The 18,929-nt window shown below is 35.8% G+C and overlaps 1 protein-coding gene across 8 annotated transcripts in view; it reads right to left on the bottom strand.

Annotated features, from left to right (window-relative positions):
- The window catches only part of ENOX1 (ecto-NOX disulfide-thiol exchanger 1), a 618,533-nt gene that overhangs the window by 531,734 nt on the left and 67,870 nt on the right, over positions 1-18,929 (bottom strand). For 2 of the 8 annotated variants that reach the window (XM_036831988.1, XM_036831989.1), the window contains one exon: positions 12,641-12,728. The exons of 5 other annotated variants lie outside the window; for them this stretch is intronic. The gene's annotated coding sequence lies outside the window, so the exon portion shown is untranslated. Of the gene's footprint in view, positions 1-10,767; positions 10,787-12,640; positions 12,729-18,929 lie in introns of those variants that run through there. One more of the 8 variants, XM_036831990.1, reaches the window with a different exon arrangement.

The following is an 18,929-nucleotide window of genomic DNA, read 5'->3' as shown; positions in this document are numbered from 1 at the left end:
AGAGATATTTCATCAGCTGTTTATCTCAGAGGAAACAAAATCTGCAATTCAAGTCCTGCCAACTTAGGGGTGATGTGGGAAACAACTTGGGCTTTCCAGTGATGCCACAGATGGGCCATGCCTTAGAAGAAAAGACTGTGTTGAAATACTATTTGTCCTAGGACTAAAGGCAAAACCAAAATATGCCTACACTAACAAAGTCTTTTACCAAGCCTCCATAAGTTTAATGTAATTTCTGTGTAACCCAACTAGCTGCTACAACACAACAATATATTCAGAGGAAAATAACACAATCCAGAGTGTCTACAACATATCATCCATGATATCAGTATGCAATAAAAATTCACTAGATATGAAAATAAGAAAATGTGACACATAATCAAGAGAAAATTCAGGCAATGGAAACAACTCTGATGTTGGAATCAGCAAACAAAAACTTAAAAATAATTATCGTAAAGATGTTACAAAATCTATATGAGACTTTGGGTCTGAAGGATGACTAGCCAGGGAATTTCAGGAAATGTACAGAAGCTGTAAAAATAGAACACATAAATCCTAAACTGAAAAATACAGTATCTGAAATTGAAAATTTTAATGAATGGAATAAACAGTAGATTGGCAACAAGAAAGAATCAGTAAACTTGAAGCGAGGTCAACAGAAATCATCCGAACTAAAGCATAAAAATCAGAAATAAACAAATAAATTTACTATCATTATAGGGTCTCAATAAACTGAAGGATGTTACAAGGTAGTCTAACATACTTATAATTGGAAACCTCAGAGGAGAGAAGAAATAGACAGGAACAGAAAAATTATCTGAAAAAAATATTGACTGAAAATTTTACAAATTTTATCAAAAACAACAATGACAAATCCAGGATAAATAAAAAGAAAACCACACCTTGGAAAATCATAGTCACACTGCCAAAAAGCAAAAAAAAAGAAGAAATGAAAAATGGTCTATATATGGGGGGGCAGTGGGAGTGGAGGGTTTGGGGCAGGAGAGAGGGAGAGAATAAGAATGACAACAGAACTACTGTTAGAAATAATATAATAAAGGCCAGAAGACAATGGAATGACATCTTCAAAGTGCTGAAAAAAACAACTAAAATTCTATATTTGGCCCCAAAAACAGCTTTCAATATCTTTCATTTAAAAAGTGAAGGCAAAATAGAGATATTGTCAGATAAGCAAAAGTCATTTTTAGCAAAATATCTGCATAACAAAAAAGACCAAAGAAGTCTTTTTTGGATGAAGAGAAATAATACTGAGATCACTTTAGATATTGGATATCAAATATTGAGATCTACAGGAAAGAATGAAAAGAAGACAAATAATATATGGATAAATATAAAATACTACATATATTCTTCGATTTTTAAAAGTCAGTTCACTAATGCAAAAGCAATAGTAATGTATTGTGGATTTTATAACATATGTTAGAAAAAATATGAGCTATCAATAGCACAAAGGCAGACAGGGATGAAAATAAAAGTGTACTGTTGTAAGGTTCTTCCATTTTACATGCAGTTTTATAACATTACTTGAAGGTAGTCTACAATGAGATGAAGCTGAATGTTTTACTCTCTAGAGCAACCATTAAAAATAAAACAAGAGATACAGACAAAAGACAAAAGAGGATATAAAATGGGATACCCAAAATATTCAATTAACAAAAAGACAAAGGAGCAACCAAAAAAAACCCCACAAAATAGAGGGTACAAATACAAACCGAATAGTAAGATTGCATAATTAAACACAAATATCAATAATTACATTAAATATATATAGATTAAGTCATCAAATTACAAAGCACAGATTGTTAAACTAGAGAAGGAAGCAAACAATTACATGTTCTATAAAAATGATGCACTTTAGAAGTAAAGACACAGGTTGAAAAAAATGGGAAAACTATAATTCACATAATATGACGCATAAGAAAGCTGGTGTGGCTATGTAAATATCAAACAAAGTATACTTCAAGCCAATGGATATTACCAGAGAAAATAAATTATTTCACAAAAAAACAGGTATTACTTACAGGGCCATTTCATTAAAGAATAACAATCCAAACATGTATACACCTAAGAATCTTAATAAACATAAAGCAAAAAAAATGGCAGAAATAAGGGGGAAAATAGAAAAATTCACACATAGTTGGTGATTTATAATATCTCTCTCAGGAAGTAATAAAAAGAGAAAAAAATAACCTGTATATATGAGATTTGAACAACACTATCAACCAAATTTAACTTAAAATATATATAAAATATAAAACTCAACAATGTACAATTCACATAACACACATCCTTGTCAAGTACTTTGAAGAATATTCAATAGGACAGACCATATATTAGAACATAAAACAATTCTCAATAATTTTTTATATATTGAATATCATACAGAATGTTATCTGTCCACAAGGCATTTAAATTAGACATCAATAATTAAGGTCTAGATATCCCTCCTCAAATATTTGGGTCCAGTGAAGAAATCGTAAGAGAAATTAGAAAATATTTAGAAATGAATAATAATGAAACACATCATATAAAAATTTATGAAATGAACTAAAGAGTGCTTAAATGGAATTGGTCACTTTAAAGAACTTGTATTAAAAATAGTAAGGGTTTAGAACCAATGATCTCTGCTGCCAAGTTAAGAAGCTAGAAAAAGAATCACTTTTTAAAAATAACTAAGGGACCCACTACCCTCCCTGGAAACCAGGGAAGCTGGCAGATACCTCCTTTGCCTTCTCCCTCTAGCCAGCTCTAAGTCACTTGTATCTCCCTGAAAGGAGCTGGTACGCAAATCTGGCACCTCAACACTTTAGATCAGATGCACCTAATACACACACACATATACATATATATATTCAGTTATATATGTATAACTGAATTACTATGCTGTACACCTGAAACTAACACATTATAAATCAACTATACTTCAATTTAAAAAATGGTATTAAACATTAATAAAAAATAAGTCCTAATAAATTAAAGAAGGTTGATATATATCAAGCATGTTTTCCAACCACTATGGTACAAAACTAGAAATCAATTATAAGAAAAGAATGGAACATTCACAAATATGTGAAGATTAAACAAAATGCTACTGAACAATCAATGAGTCAAAGAAGAAATCAAAAGAGAAATAAAAAAATCTTCACACAAATAAAGATGGAAACAATATACCAAAATTTATGGGATGTAGCAAAAGTAGGGCTATGCAGGAGGTTTATAACAATAAATACCTTTACTGAGAGAAAGAAAAATCTCAAACAACTTAATTTTACACCTCAAGGAACTAGAAAAAGAGGAGCAAACGAAGCCTCAAGTTAATAAAAGAAAGGACATAAAGATCAGAGAGGAAATAAATGAAATAGAGGCTAAAAAATCAATAGAAAAGATCAATGAAACTAAAAGCTGGTTTTTGAAAAAAATAAACAAAATAGACAAAGCTTTAGCTAGACTCACCAAAAAAAAAAAGAGAAAGGACTCAAATACATGAAATTAGAAATGAAAGAGGGGATATTACAACCAATGCCACACAAATACAAAGGATTATAAGAGACTACTATGTAAAATTATATGCCAACAAATTGGACAACCTAGAAGAAATGGATTAATTCCTAGAAATATACAACCTACAAAGACTGAATCGTGAAGAAACAGAAAATCTAAATAGATGGATTACTAGCAAGGAGACTGAATCAGTAATCAAAACCTCCCAAAAAAATGAAAATCCAGGACCAAATAACTTCACTGTGAATTCTACCAAACATTTAAAGAAGAATTAATATTAATCCTCAAATCCTTCCAAAAAATAGAAGAGGAAGGAACACTTCCAAACTGATTTTACAAGGCCAGCATTACCCTGATACCAAAACTAGACAAGGACACTACAAGAAAAGAAAATTAAAGACCAATATCCCTGATGAACACAGATGCAAAAATCCTCAATAATATGTTAGCAAACTAAATTCAACAGTACATTAAAGAGATTATATACAAAGTGATCAAGTGGGATTCATTCCAGGGATGCAATGACAGTTCAATATCTGCAAAACAATCAATGTGATACACCACATTAACAAAATGAAGGATAAAAATCATATGATCATCTCAGTAGATGCAGAAAAAACATTTGACAAAATTCAACATCCTTTCATGATAAAAACTTTCAACAAACTGGGTATAGAGGGAACATATCTCACTATAAAGGCCATATATGATGAGCCCAAGGCTAACATCATATTTAACAGTGAAAAGCTTCAAGCATTTCGTATAAGATAGGTACAAGAAAAGGATGCCCACTCTTGCCACTTCTGTTACTGGAAGCCCTAGAAAGAGCAATTAGGAAAGAAAAAGAAATAAAAGGTATCCAAATTGAAAAGGAAGAAATAAAAATGTCTCTATTTACAGATGATATGATACTAAATATTAAAAAACTAAAGGCTCTACCATAAAACTGTTAGAACTAAAAACCAAATACAGCAAATTTGCAGGATACAAAATCAATATATAAAAATCAGTTGCATGTCTATACACTAACAACAAAATACCAGAAAGAGAAATGAAGAAAACAACCTCATTTACAAAACAAAAAAAATAGGAATAAATTTTACCAAGGATAACGCATGTATGTGGAACCTAGAAAAATGGTACAGATGAACTGGTTTGCAGGACAGAAATTGAGACATAGATGTAGAGAACAAACGTATGGACACCAAGGGAGGAAAGCCGCGGTGGGGTGGTGGTGGTGGTGTGATGAATTGGGCGATTGGGATTGACATGTATACACTGATGTGTATAAAACTGATGACTAAAAAGAACCTGCTGTATAAAAAAATAAATAAAATTAAATTTAAAAATTAAAAAAAAAAAAATTTACCAAGGAGATGAACGATACATACATGGAAAAGTGTAAGACGTTGATTAAAGAAACTGAAGAGGACACAAATAAATGGAAAGATATTCCATGTTCATGGAATGGAAAAAATAATATTATTAAAATATCCATACCACCCAAAACATTCTATAGATTCAGTGCAACCCCTATCAAAATTCCAATGGGATTTTCCACAGAAATTTTTCTTTAAAGTCATAAAATTTATGTGGTACATTAAAAGTTGCTCAACATCACTAATCATCAGGGAAATGTAAATCAAAACCACAATGACATATCACCAAAACAATCTTTAAAAAGAAGAACAAAGTTGAACGATTTACAAAGCCTGATCTTAAATTTTACAAAAATGTTACAGTAATCAAGCAAATGAAGTAAATCAAGGGAATAGAAAAAAAAGTTGAGAAATATGTGTGGACATATATGACCAAATAATTTCCAAAAAAGGCACAAAAATCATTTAGTAGAAAAAGTATAATCTTTTAAACAAATGATGCTGAAACAACTATAAATCTGTAATGAAAAAATGAGCCACAAAAGATACAGAAAAAGTAATCCAAGATGGTTCATAGGCCTAAACGTAAAAACTAAAACTGTCATGTGGCTAGATGAAAACATAGGAAAATACCTTTTTGTCCTTAGGATGGCAAGGATCTTTCTGCACACAAACCCACGAAAGGTTAGGCAAAAAAAACTGATATTACTCACCAAAATGAAAACTTCTGCTCATCAAAAGACATTGTTTAGAAAATGAAAGACAAGCCATAAATAGGAAGAAAATATTCAAAATACACATACCTGACAAAGGACTTGTATCCAAAATATTTTTTATTCTATAATTTAATAATAAAGAAATAGACAACAAAATAAAAAACAGACCAAAGAGTTAAATAGAACCTTCACACAAGAAGATACAAATGGTCAATTAGCACATGTAAAGATGTTCAATTAGACGTCACTAGTTATCTAGGAAATGCAAATTAGAAAGCCATTTGCAGTTTTTCATATACCTATCCCATGATTCAATAATTCCATTCCCTGGTATTTACACACTCTATTCCTTCTTCCACCAAAAAAGGCATTGTACATAAATGTTTATAGCAGCCGTATTTATAGTAGCCAATTAATCAAAACAACTAAAAATTCCATCAACAGCCTGATGGATAAACAAAGTGTGGTATATCCATACAACAAAATTATGCACAGCAATAAAAGAAATGAACTTCTGACACCGACAACAATCTGCAGAAATCTTAAAAATATCATGCTGTGCTAAAGACGCCAGACATGAGTATATAATGTATAATGTCATGTATATAAATTTCTACAACAGGTCAAACCAAGATATATTGATAAACATTAGAAAAGTGATTGTATCTGTGCTTCAGAGCAGGGTGTGGAAAGTGACTAGAAAAAGGCAAGAGAGCTCAATCTAGGTGATCAAAATTTCCATACTTTGGAGTGTAGTTATACAGGTATATACATTTGTTAGCTTCATCAAAGCATACACTTAAAATCAGTACAGTTTATATGTATCAATTATAGTCTCTCCACCCAAAAGACAAATATTCCCTAAATGACTCTAAAACACAAGCAATATCTTGTTTATAAAAATCACATTTTTAAAAGGGATATAAAATTATAGAAGTGAAAGGATAAAATATATATATATGTCAAATAATAAATGAACCAAAAGAAAGCTAGCATAGCATTCTTAATATTTGACAAAAAATAGAATTCAAGGAAAAATCATAAGGGACAATGAAATTACATGTTAGTAAATGGAAGAGTAGGTTGAGAATATGAATCCATCATGTACAAAAATGCACCTAACAATTTTGCCTCAAAATATACAAAATATGGAGAAAAGTGGATATCTCTAAAATTGTAATTATGATATTAACTCACACTCTTGGAAACTGATGGATGACACAGACAATAAGGTAGCAAAACAATAAAATATAATAGCATAGGGAATAAACTGAAACTAGTAGCTTTAGATAAGACTCCACCCAGAAGCAGAGAAACGTGTGTTAGAACACTCCTAAAAACTGATGATGTAATAGGCCACAAGAAACAATAAATTCCAAAGGATCAACATCATACAGAAAGTGTCCTGGGGCTTCCCTGGTGGCGCAGTGGTTAAGAATCCGCCTGCCAATGCAGGGAACACGGGTTCGAGCCCTGGTCTGGGAAGGTCCCACATGCTGCGGAGCAACTGGGCCCGTGAGCCACAACTACTGAGCCTGTGCGTCTGGAGCCTGTGCTCCGCAACAAGAGAGGCCACGATAGTGAGAGGCCCGTGCACCACAATGAAGAGTGGCCCCCGCTCGCCGCAACTAGAGAAAGCCCTCGCACAGAAACAAAGACCCAACATAGCTAAAAATAAATTAATTAATTAATTAATTTTTTAAAAAAACCTGAAAGTTATTTAAAAAAAAAAAAAAGTGTCCTATGACCATACATAATACATAATCAAATCAGAAATTAAAAACAAAAGGGAAGCTAAAAAACAACAAAAAGAACCTATGTCTGGAAAATAAATAACACACCACAAGAAAAAAGACTAGGGGTAGGCATGGGCCAAGTGTGTGAAGGGAGTCAAAAGGTACAAACTTATAACTGGAAAGTTATAAAATAAATAAGTCATGGGGATGTAATGTACAGCATGGTTACTATAAATAATAATACTATTATCTATAGCAATATTACATAATATACTTTTATTATGTTGAAATTTGCTCTGAGAGTAGATCTTAAAAGTTCTCATTACAAGAAAAATATTTTGTAACTATGTGTGGTGACAAATGTTAACCAGACTAATTGTGGTGATCATTTCATGTTATATACAAATATCAAATCATTATGTTGTACACCTGAGACTATTATTATGTGTTAATTATACCTCAATAAACATAAACATTAATTAATTAGTTAAAAAGAATAAAAACAGAGATACAACTAAAAACAGAAAATTTTAAATGAGAAAAGAATAACTGTTACACATTCTTGAAAAGATTAAATATCAAAATTGAGATGAAGTAGAAACCATCATTAAACAACAGGCATAAAAAAACAGTAATTGTAATAATGATAAATTTAAAAAATCTCTTCCACAACAAATAGATCAGGCTCAGATCATTTTGCCAGTGAGCTCTAATTTGAAGGAATAGAAAAATCCCTACCTCATACACTAAATTGTTAATGTATATAGGAAAACAAAAAAAGCTGTCTAATATATTGGAGAACACTGGTATCTTAATGATAAAACCGGATAAGGACAATGCAAGAAAATTCCACTAATCAACATATATGCAAATATCCAAAAGCAAACATCAGCCAATCAAACCCAACAAAGTATTAAAATAATAATGGAGGAGAAGGAGGAGTTGTGATCAAATAAAGTTCACCCTGATATCCAGACATATCTTATGTCTGGAAAATAAATATCCTGATAATTCAAGGACAGTCTGACATGAGAAAATCTATTAAAGTAATCAACCACATTAACAGATGAAATGATAAAATCACATGATGATTATCTCAATAAATGCAGAAACAACATTGGAAAAAGTCTAATAATGATTCATGTTAAAAATTCTCAGACTACTAAGAATGAGGGTAATTTCTTAACCAGAGAATGATTATATACCAAAATCTACAGCTACGACCATAACCGAAAAACTTTAGACACATAATGTTACCTGTGATCACTACTTCAGGCCAACAACGTGAGACAAGAAAAGGAAATCAGAGGCATAATGACTGAAGGAGGAGAGAAAAAACTGATTAGCAGAAAGTGTGACTATCAACATAGAAAAAATTTAACACAATCAATAGAAAATATGACCATCAACATAAAAAAATAAAATAAGCTAAACCAAGGTAAGAATGAACAGAATCAATCTATAAATAAATTTAAAATAGAATAAGAAATTTGAGCAAGGTGGTTAAATTGAAAATCGGCTTACAAAAATCCATAACATGGCCTACAAAAGTAATAACCAAGTAAAAAATATAAAAGAAAATAACATCCACAAGAAAACAAAATATCTCTAAATTATCTTCAGAATGCACAAGTCCTTTACGGAGAAACCTTAAAACTATGTTAAGATCAGCTGTAATGGATACAATGGATTAATGGAGAAACATTCCACGCATAGGAAAAAATTGTTGTTAGTCCCTCATTTCTGTTTCCTACCACAACCCTTCTCCACCTCTCTCTGAAGTCTCAAAGTCTAATTCCAAGCTGATCTAGAAGTAGCATTTAAGTTCCCACTGGCCACCCTCCGTGAAGGTCTGGAGTACCCTTCCAGATACTCGCTTTCACCAAGATTCCTAAGCCGTACACCGCCTATTAGAGTCAGATGTCTCTCAGAGGAGAGAACTGTGTTCTTATACTTCCCACTGAGTTGCAGCACTGCACACCTAACCACAGGTGCACACACTCATTCACATACACATGCACACACATGCATCTGCACTCACATGTTCAGGGTTAGGTGTTGGTTTCTATGGCTTTGTCTGCTCTAGGCTGCCTTTGTGTCTGGGAGCTGGAGCTGATCGTGCAGTGACTAAGCATTCAGGCTCGCCCTGAATCCTCCCCAAACCAATGGAAACAACCAGTGGCTGGGAAGCTGTGAGATAAGGAGAAGATCACAGGTGAAAGGAGTGGACACTAGAAATGCACCAAGTCCTAAGGCATTCATAGGCAAGACACCTGATTTAAGACCTCATCTCAACATAAGGAATCCAAAGCAGCAACCACCAGGGGACCCAAATGCAGCTCACCAAGTATGGACAACCTCAAAACATGCAATGGGACAGCCAGAACTCCAAGAGACTAGCCAGAATCCTAAAAGGGTTTGCTATACCATTTGACCATGGATCTAATGGACCACATCACCTCCTAACCCCCAGCCTGTCCAGATGAATGAGTCTCTTGCCCAATTCTGACCTCCTGTCTCAGGCTGCTGGAGAAGATATCAGAACTCATATGCTATCTCTGAGACATGATAAGGGCGACACTTTTAAATTCACTGGAATTTTCACATATAAAGAAAAGAACTTATAGCCTGTTCACCTAATCCTTTCTTCAAGCAGATATATTTGAAAAAAGTCAAGATTTATATCTCTAACTGTAATCATTTTAAAAGCAAGAGAGAGAATTAACAGTGTTTCATTTTGGGGAGAAATTGTCTAAAGTGAATATAAATTACTTACATTATTATTGAAAAATCACATATATAAATCTGATGTTTCTCTCAGGACGATGTTTGCAGATTTACAGACCCTATGCAATCTAAATGAGAATAAAGAAGCAAGGATCTTATTCAATTATTCTCGTGCCACACAGAGTAAACGTTCTATAAATCCACCATGTTGTCTTTGCTCAGGCCAGCCTGGACCACAGCTGCTCCTGCACCTAATGAGTTCTGCACTCCCATCCTCCATGCCTTGGCACATGTTTTCCCTCATGTAGAAATCCTTTCAATGCCCCTCTCTTTTTTAAATTGAGTTATAATTGCCATGTAACATTCTATTAGTTTCAGGTATACAACAAAATGATTCAATATATGTATCTATGGTGAAATTATTACAATAAGTTTAGTTAACATCCATCATCAAACATAGTTACAATTTCTTTTCTTGTGATGAGAATTTTTGAGATCTACTCTCTTAGCAACTTCCAAATATGCAATACAGCATCATAAACTACAGTCAATGCCTCTCTTTATCGACCCCTTCCCTCAATGGCTACTCAGCATCACCTTCTCCTTGAAACTTTCTTGCCAGGTGCCCAAGCCCATAGGGCTCTCCCAATTATAGCTCAGTTTCCATCTGCCTTGCATTCGACTTACCTGTTTCTCCAGTAGGCAGAGCTGGCATCATGGGTATGTGACCTGTGAAGTCACACGGAGCCCCACTCTCACGCCCTCACTTGGTTTGATGCCCTCTGTCAACATCTTGAAAGTCTTCCTAATTTTATCCTGGAACCTGTGTTTTGTAAGTGAATGGAGCGTGAGGAGAGGAGTACACAGCACGTATGTCCACAGGGCTTCTCCACCTCGTTGCAGAGAGCTTTCCCGATGCCCCAGGAGGACGGAATTCCGGAGACCCACAATGTGTGCGAGTTTGGCAAGACTCAAAGCACAAGGTAGGTGTATTCCATTGATCGCTGAGTAGTGAGTAAGTGGAGGCACTGAATGCCCCAAAAGGCCATGCTTTTTATTTGAACCAGAACTTGATTTGACTGTAGAAAGAAGGCAACAGTTCTAAGTGTTACCCAACCGTTTATGCTGAAAATAATGACGTAGAAAGAAAAGGAAAGAGAGGGTAACCCATGGTTTTCCTTTCAGTTCTTCATTATTTATCAGTAAGCAAAGGTAGAGAGTGTTAGGCAGAATATGTACATAAGAAGTGAAATAAATAACTGAGGTAGTTTTGTTCAGTGTTTCCACTGTTCTGATAAGAACGGGACACATAGGAATTGTGTAATTTCTGTGACTCCACATACAAGTTTAGTGCCCTTATATTTACATTTAAAACCTGCATTGCATAATATAAAAATGAATGGTAAAGTTCATGCTAATAATTTAAATTTTCAATTGTTCCTTACTTAGAATGACATTAGCTAGCAAGTAAAAAACAAAACAAAACAAAACATAAGAAACCACAAAAGAGAGGGAAAAACTTTATGTCTTACACTTTTAATGGCCTCTTTCCCGTTTTTGAACAAGGGACCCCACATTTTCAATTGCACTGGACCCCATAGCCAGCCTTGCCCCTAAGACTTAAGTTTCCAGAAGGCAGAAACTCTGCTCTATCCATGGCTATGTGATTGCAGCACCTCAGCCCCTAATCTGAGTTCATTCAGTAAACACCTGTTAGATCTCGAATGTGGTGGGTATAATAAAGAACAAAAGATCATAGGGTTCCAAGCTAGGAAAACAATAATCTGTCTCTCTACTCTGTGCTCGGCAGACCACAGCTGGGGTAGTAAGCTCAGTTCCAGGGGTCACATTTGAAAAGGGATGCAGAAAATAACCCATCAAAAGGTACTGGGCTCAAATTGTTTTGGCAACTTATTACCTATATAACCAAAGGGAAGTTAATTAACCTTTGTGAGTGTCAGTTTTCACTTTTGCAAAATAAGGATAATAAGGTATTAAAAAAACAAGACCTAGGAGGACCACAACCACTGACTTCTAACTGTTGAATGTCTGTCACAGAAAAAACAGAAGGGTTAAGAGTGACATGTAGAAACCAATGGGAGGAAACTTCTGAGAAGGCAGAAAACCAGTATGAAGAAGAATTTCTGAAGAGGCAAACGTGGGCCTGCCTGGGGATACAGTAAATTCTCTATCTCTTGAGAGAGTAGAGGAGTACTTGACAAAGTTTTAAGAAACATGTAATATCAGATAAAGATTAGGACATACAATAATAACAATGATTGCGGTAGATATGGTTTCCTGGTACATCCTAAATGCCAGACACTATGAGAGCCACTTTACCATGTACTATCTTATTAAATCATAACAACCAATCCACAAGGTAGGCAATATTTCTCTTATTACTTTTATTCTTACTCTGAGGATAAAGGAGAAAGTGTAATTAATTTATTCATGATCACAAAGCTAGTTTGTTATGAAGACAGCCAGCTTCCACTGAATTTTCTTCAAACTCTGAGATTCAGAAATATTGGACAAATGCTAAATAAGAATGATTACAAACCTCATGTCTGAATGTGAAAGACTCCCAAGATGCTCCCCTCAACTTCACACAAATGTGACAATCTCCATGTGAATCATTATGAGGGAACCTAAAAAATGCAATAAACTGTCAAGGAGAATCACATCATTACATTATCAAACAGACCTTTAAAAAATCCAGGAGACAAAAGACGTTTTCTTTCCTAGACTATCCACACAGTTACTGAGCTTCCAGCCTTCCCCATACTGTTATGCCATCTGAAGAAACATTCGAGGTTCTGGAGCTCTATCACTACACAGACAATCCCTAAACACTGCCCTCACCTTCCACCTTGCAGGGCAAGTGAGAGCCTGGGCCTGCCACTCAGCAGTTTTGTCCCATTTTAATACAGATGTTGCAGCTTTTTATACTTACACATCTTGAAAATCACCCCAGGAAAGCCATATTTGGGCGCTTGGAAGTCTGGCAGCTGTGAAATTACCTCTTGGCAGGACAGTATTCACTTTCCCTTGGCTGTTTCCTACCACTTAAGCCCAGGACATGATTGAAACCAACATCTGTAAAAGCAAAACTGGGATGCTCATTTAAATGCTTCCATTTTCAAAAAGTTACTCAGGAGCCATGTAAGTGTTCTGTATTCTACTCGTTAGGATTGTTTTGAAATGACATCACCACGAATTTCAACTGATAATGCAGAATTAGAAAACAGCCAACTCTATCTGCCATTCCTAAAAGCACTTCAAACTCTTAAACTTCTTCTATTCATTTCAAGTAGGAAACAAAGCACTCTGTGAGTACCAATGCATTTTTAGCACACTTTTGCAAAAGGGAAAGCCCAAGACAGGAGAGTCACTGAAAGCACTCAGATTTAGAATTGAGTTGATATCACAGCTAGAAATGGGATCCAAGACTCTTTCTGACCAGGTGTTGCTCTCCATCAAATTGGTGGTAGCATTTCAAGAATCTATACAAACGCCTGGAGGAAAAGATAAAAAGACAAAAAAAAAAGGAAGACAGAAAAAAAATATATATGAAAGAAAGAAGAACTGGACCAAACCCTCAAGCTACAAGTAGGAAAAAAAGGAAATTAGACTCCTGAATGTTTCATTAGGATAAAAATGTCCAAATATAAGCTTTGCCACTGCAAACAATTATTCTGTGCTATCTGATCAGCAGTACAACACCTTATCTCTTCACATCACTAGGCTGTTTTTATATGTGAAACTACATGATATATTACACTTTAATACCTATCTGCTTCAAACATAGTAGAAAAATACCTACACAGCATAAATCATACATGACATCACATTGGTCTTTTAAATAATGCTGTGAACACCAGGAAGATTCTGGGGGTCCATTTTTCATGTTCTTTTTGCTACTGTCCAAATGGAAGTGCTTACTTTGCCTCTCTACCAGTTCCTTTCAATTAAATAAATCAAATGTGTACAAAGGACTTTTCATGCATGAAAGGTACCAAATGCTTCTGTACAAAGAGGAATGCCATATCTATCCTCCTCAGGACCCAGAATGCTAAATTCAAACACACCTGGTCTAACCTCTGTATACTCCCCTGATATGTCTGATACCTCCTCTGATTTGTCCTCCTTTTGACATCTCTGTTTTATCAATACCTCCAACCCATGGATGGAAAGGACAGAAGAGGGAATTCCCATAGCACCCATGCTTCCCTCTCTCCTTGGCAGCATGCGGAGAGAGGAAAGCAATCTACTTGTCTGAACCTGGGCACTAGGACAATTTTATTCACTTGTGTGTCTCCCCTGACTAGCACAATAGTAGCAACTCAATAAACACCAAATGCATATGTAAAGATTAAACAAAAACGAGTCACGTTTGCCTTTGTATTATAACCCTGGTAATAGGTTTTGGAGGAAATTCAACTAAAAACTGAAATGAACTTAAAGATTCTGGATTGTCTCCAATTCATATTTATATAATTCATCCTTCCTCAAAAGAATACACTTTTCCTTTCTTTCCATCCCCGCTTTTCTGTCCTTCCCCCTCCCCATCTCTCTCTTTCACACACCCAGCTTCTATATAAGTCTATGCAAGAAATACACTTTTACATTATTCAGTTACCCTGCTTCATCTTGCTATGAAGTCAGCCTATATGAGATAATGACAAAGGAAAAATTATCTGACTCTATTATTCTCATCATGAGAGCACAGGCCCACTGAGAGACGGGGAAGGACAGAGCATGACTGCCAGCACTGAATGCTCTGCTGTTTGGCAAGACAAAACTGAGGTAACATTTTCTTGCATATCAGGAATTCAAACATTATTACATGGCATGTATGTCCCAACTTCCTTGATTATTAAGTTGTAATTCTAAAGCATTTGACCTTGGCAGGAAAGGATAAGCTAAGATTTTCCTGACTGGTATCTAGAAGAAGTGATGAGCGCATTTTCTTTTTTAATTCTGCTTTTATGAGGAGCTCCTTTCCCACGGGTTAAGCTACCATCATCCAATCACTCTGAACATGGCAGGATGACTATAAAGGACCCTGCTTCCCTAAAATGCTTGAATGTTAAGGGATCAGGATATGGTTAACTGGGCCTTTATAATCACCACCAGTCTAAAAAGTATGGAGAAAATGCTGGTGTAGGAAGATCCTGAACTTACCTCCTCCAATGGACACAAGAAATCTACAACTATATATGGAATAATTCCCATGGAAAGGGACCTGAAAACTGGATGAACAGAGCCTCCAAACAAAGGGTAAAAGGACAGCCTTGACATGGGGAGGAGAGGAAGAAATATGGTCTCACCAAGGAAAAAAATACACCAGCCATGGTGATCCACAATTAAGAGCGATCACAAAGGTAAAGGGAAATCCCATAAAGTTATCAGCAGAAACTTTATGAGCCAGAGGCAGTAGCATGACATAATCAAAGTGCTAAAAAAGAAAAACAAAAAAACTTCCAACTAATTCTCTACACAGCAAAGTTTATCACTCAGAATACAAGGAGAGATCAACAGTTTCCCAGATAAGCAAAATCTAGAGAAGTTCATCACCACTAAAGTGTCTCTATAAGAAATGTTAAAGGGACTTCTTTAAGCTGAAAAATGGCACTAATTAATAATAATAAAACTTACAAAAGTAAAAATCTCCCTGGAAAAGGAAAATATATAATAAAGGTAGTGAATCAATCACTTATAAAGAAAGTATGAAGGTTAAAAGACAGAAGTAGCAAAAGTAACTAAAATTACAGTGATTAGTTGAGGGATACATAAAATTTTAAAATGTAAAACGTGTCATAAAAAGTATAAACCATGGGGGGAGGGAGTAAAAAGATAAAATTTTGGAATATGTTCAGATTTCACTTGCTACCAACTTAAAAGAGGCTACTATTTACATAAGATGTTATAATTGAACATCATAATAACCACGAGGAAAAAACGTCTAGTAAATACACAAAAGAAAATGAGAAAGGAATCTAACCACTAAATAAAAAGACACTAAATAAAACAACACTAAATACTAACTGTCAAAACACAAGAGAGAAAGAAAAGAAAAAAGGAACTACAAAAAACACCCAGAACAAAAAACAATACAGGACCGCTGAACCAAGATGGCGGATAGAAGGACGTGCTCTCACTCCGTCTTGCGACAACACCAGAATCACAACTAGCTGCTGGACAATCATCGACAGGAGGACACTGGAACTCACCAAAAAAGATACCCCACATCCAAAGGCAAAGGAGAAGCCGCAATGAGACGGTAGGAGGGGCGCAATCACAGTAAAATCAAATCCCATAACTGCTGGGTGGGTGACTCACAGACTGGAGAACACTTATACCACAGAAGTCCACCCACTGGAATGAAGGTTCTGAGCCCCACATCAGGCTTCCCAACCTAGGGGTCTGGCAACAGGAGGAGGAATTACTAGAGAATCAGACTTTGAATGACAGTGGGACTTGACTGCAGGACTTCGACAGGACTGGGGAAAACAGAGACTCCACTGGTGGAGGGCACACACAAAGTAGTGTGCACATTGGGACCCAGGAAAGGAGCAGTGACCACAGGGGAGACTGAACCAGACCTACCTGCTAGTGTTGGAGGGTCTCCTGCAGAGGTGGGGGGTGGCTGTGGCTCACCGTGGGGACAAGGACACTGGCAGCAGAAGTTCTAGGAAGTACTCCTTGGCGTGAGCCCTTCCAGAGTCCGCCACCAGCCCCACCAAAGAGCCCAGGGAGGCTCCAGTGTTGGGTTGCCTCGGGCCAAACAACCAACAGGGAGGGAACCCAGCACCACCCATCAGCAGTCAAGCGGATTAAAGTTTTACTGAACTCTGCCCACCAGAGCAACAGCCAGCTCTACCCACCACCAGCCTCTCCCATCAGGAAACTTGCACAAGCCTCTTAGATAGCCTCATCCACCTGAGCACAGACAGGAGAAGCAAGAAGAACTATAATCCTGCAGCCTGTGGAACAAAAACAACATTCACAGAAAGACAGACAAGATGAAAAGGCAGAGGGCTATGTGCCAGATGAAGGAACAAGATAAAACCCCAGAAAAACAACTAAATGAAGTGGAGATAGGCAACCTTCCAGAAAAAGAATTCAGAATAATGATAGTGAAGATGAAACAGGACCTCGGAAAAAGAATGGAGGCAAACATTGAGAAGATGCAAGAAATGTTTAACAAAGACCTAGAAGAATTAAAGAACAAACAAACAGAGAGGAACAATACAATAACTGAAGTGAAAAATACACTAGAAGGAATCAATAGCAGAATAACTGAGGCAAAAGAATGGATAAGTGACCTGGAACAGAATGGTGGAATTCACTGCTGCGGAACAGAATAAAGAAAGAAGAATGAAAAGAAATGAAGACAGCCTAAGAGACCTCTGGGACAACATTAAACACAACAACATTCGCATTATAGGGGTCCCAGAAAGAGAAGAGAGAGAGAAAGGACCCGAGAAAGTATTTGAAGAGATTAGAGTAGAACACTTCCCTAACATGGAAAAGGAAATAGCCACCCAAGTCCAGGAAGCACAGAGAGTCCCATACAGGATAAACACAAGGAGAAACATGCTGAGACACAGAGTAATCAAATTGGCAAAAATTAAAGTCAAAGAAAAATTATTGAAAGCAGCAAGGGAAAAACGACAAATAACATACAAGGGAACTCCCATAAAGTTAACAGCTGATTTCTCAGCAGAAACTCTACAAGCCAAAAGGGACTGGCATGATATACTTAAAGTGATGAAAGGGAAGAACCTACAACCAAGATTACTCTACCAGCAAGGATCTAATTCAGGTTTGATGGAGAAATCAAAAGCTTTACAGACAAGCAAAAGCTAACAGAAATCAGCACCACCAAACCAGCTCTACAACAAATGCTAAAGGAACTTCTTTAAGTGGGAAACACAAGAGAAGAAAAGGACCTACAAAAACAAACCCAAAACAATTAAGAAAATGGTAACAGAAACATACATATCGATAATTACCTTAAACATGAATGGATTAAATGCTCCGACCAAAAGACACAGGCTTGCTGAATGGATACAAAAACAAGACCAATATATATGCTGTCTACAAGAGACCCACTTCAGACCTAGGGACACATACAGACTGAAAGTGAGGGGAAGGAAAAAGATATTCCATGCAAATGGAAATCAAAAGAAAGCTGGAGTAGCTATACTCATATCAGATAAGATAGACTTTAAAATAAAGAATGTTACAAGAGACAAGGAAGAACACTACATAATGATAAAGGGATCAATCCAAGAAGAAGATATAACAATTATAAATATATATGCACCAAACATAGGAGCACCTCAATACATAAGGCAACTGCTAACAGCTCTAAAAGAGGAAATCGACAGTAACACAATAATACTGGGGGACTTTAACACCTCACTTACACAAATGGACAGATCATCCAAAACGAAAATAAATAAGGAAACAGAAGCTTTAAGTGACACAATAGACCAGATAGTTTTAATTGATATTTATAGGACATTCCATCCAAAAACAGCAGATTACACTTTCTTCTCAAGTGCACATGGAACATTCTCCAGGATAGATCACATCTTAGGTCACAAACCAAGCCTCAGTAAATTTAAGAAAATTGAAATCATATCAAGCATCTTTTCTGACCACAACGCTATGAGATTAGAAATGTATTACAGGGGAAAAAACGTAAAAGACACAAACACATGGAGGCTAAACAATACGTTACTAAATAACCAAGAGATCACTGAAGAAATCAAAGAGGAAATCAAAAAATACCTAGAGACAAATGACAATGAAAACACGACGATCCAAAACCTATGGGA

This window comes from Balaenoptera musculus, chromosome 18 (assembly GCF_009873245.2).
Source record: "Balaenoptera musculus isolate JJ_BM4_2016_0621 chromosome 18, mBalMus1.pri.v3, whole genome shotgun sequence".
Lineage (NCBI taxonomy): Eukaryota > Metazoa > Chordata > Mammalia > Artiodactyla > Balaenopteridae > Balaenoptera > Balaenoptera musculus.
The sequence above is the reverse complement of the archived record's forward strand: the minus strand, read 5'-3'. Positions and strand labels throughout refer to the sequence as shown.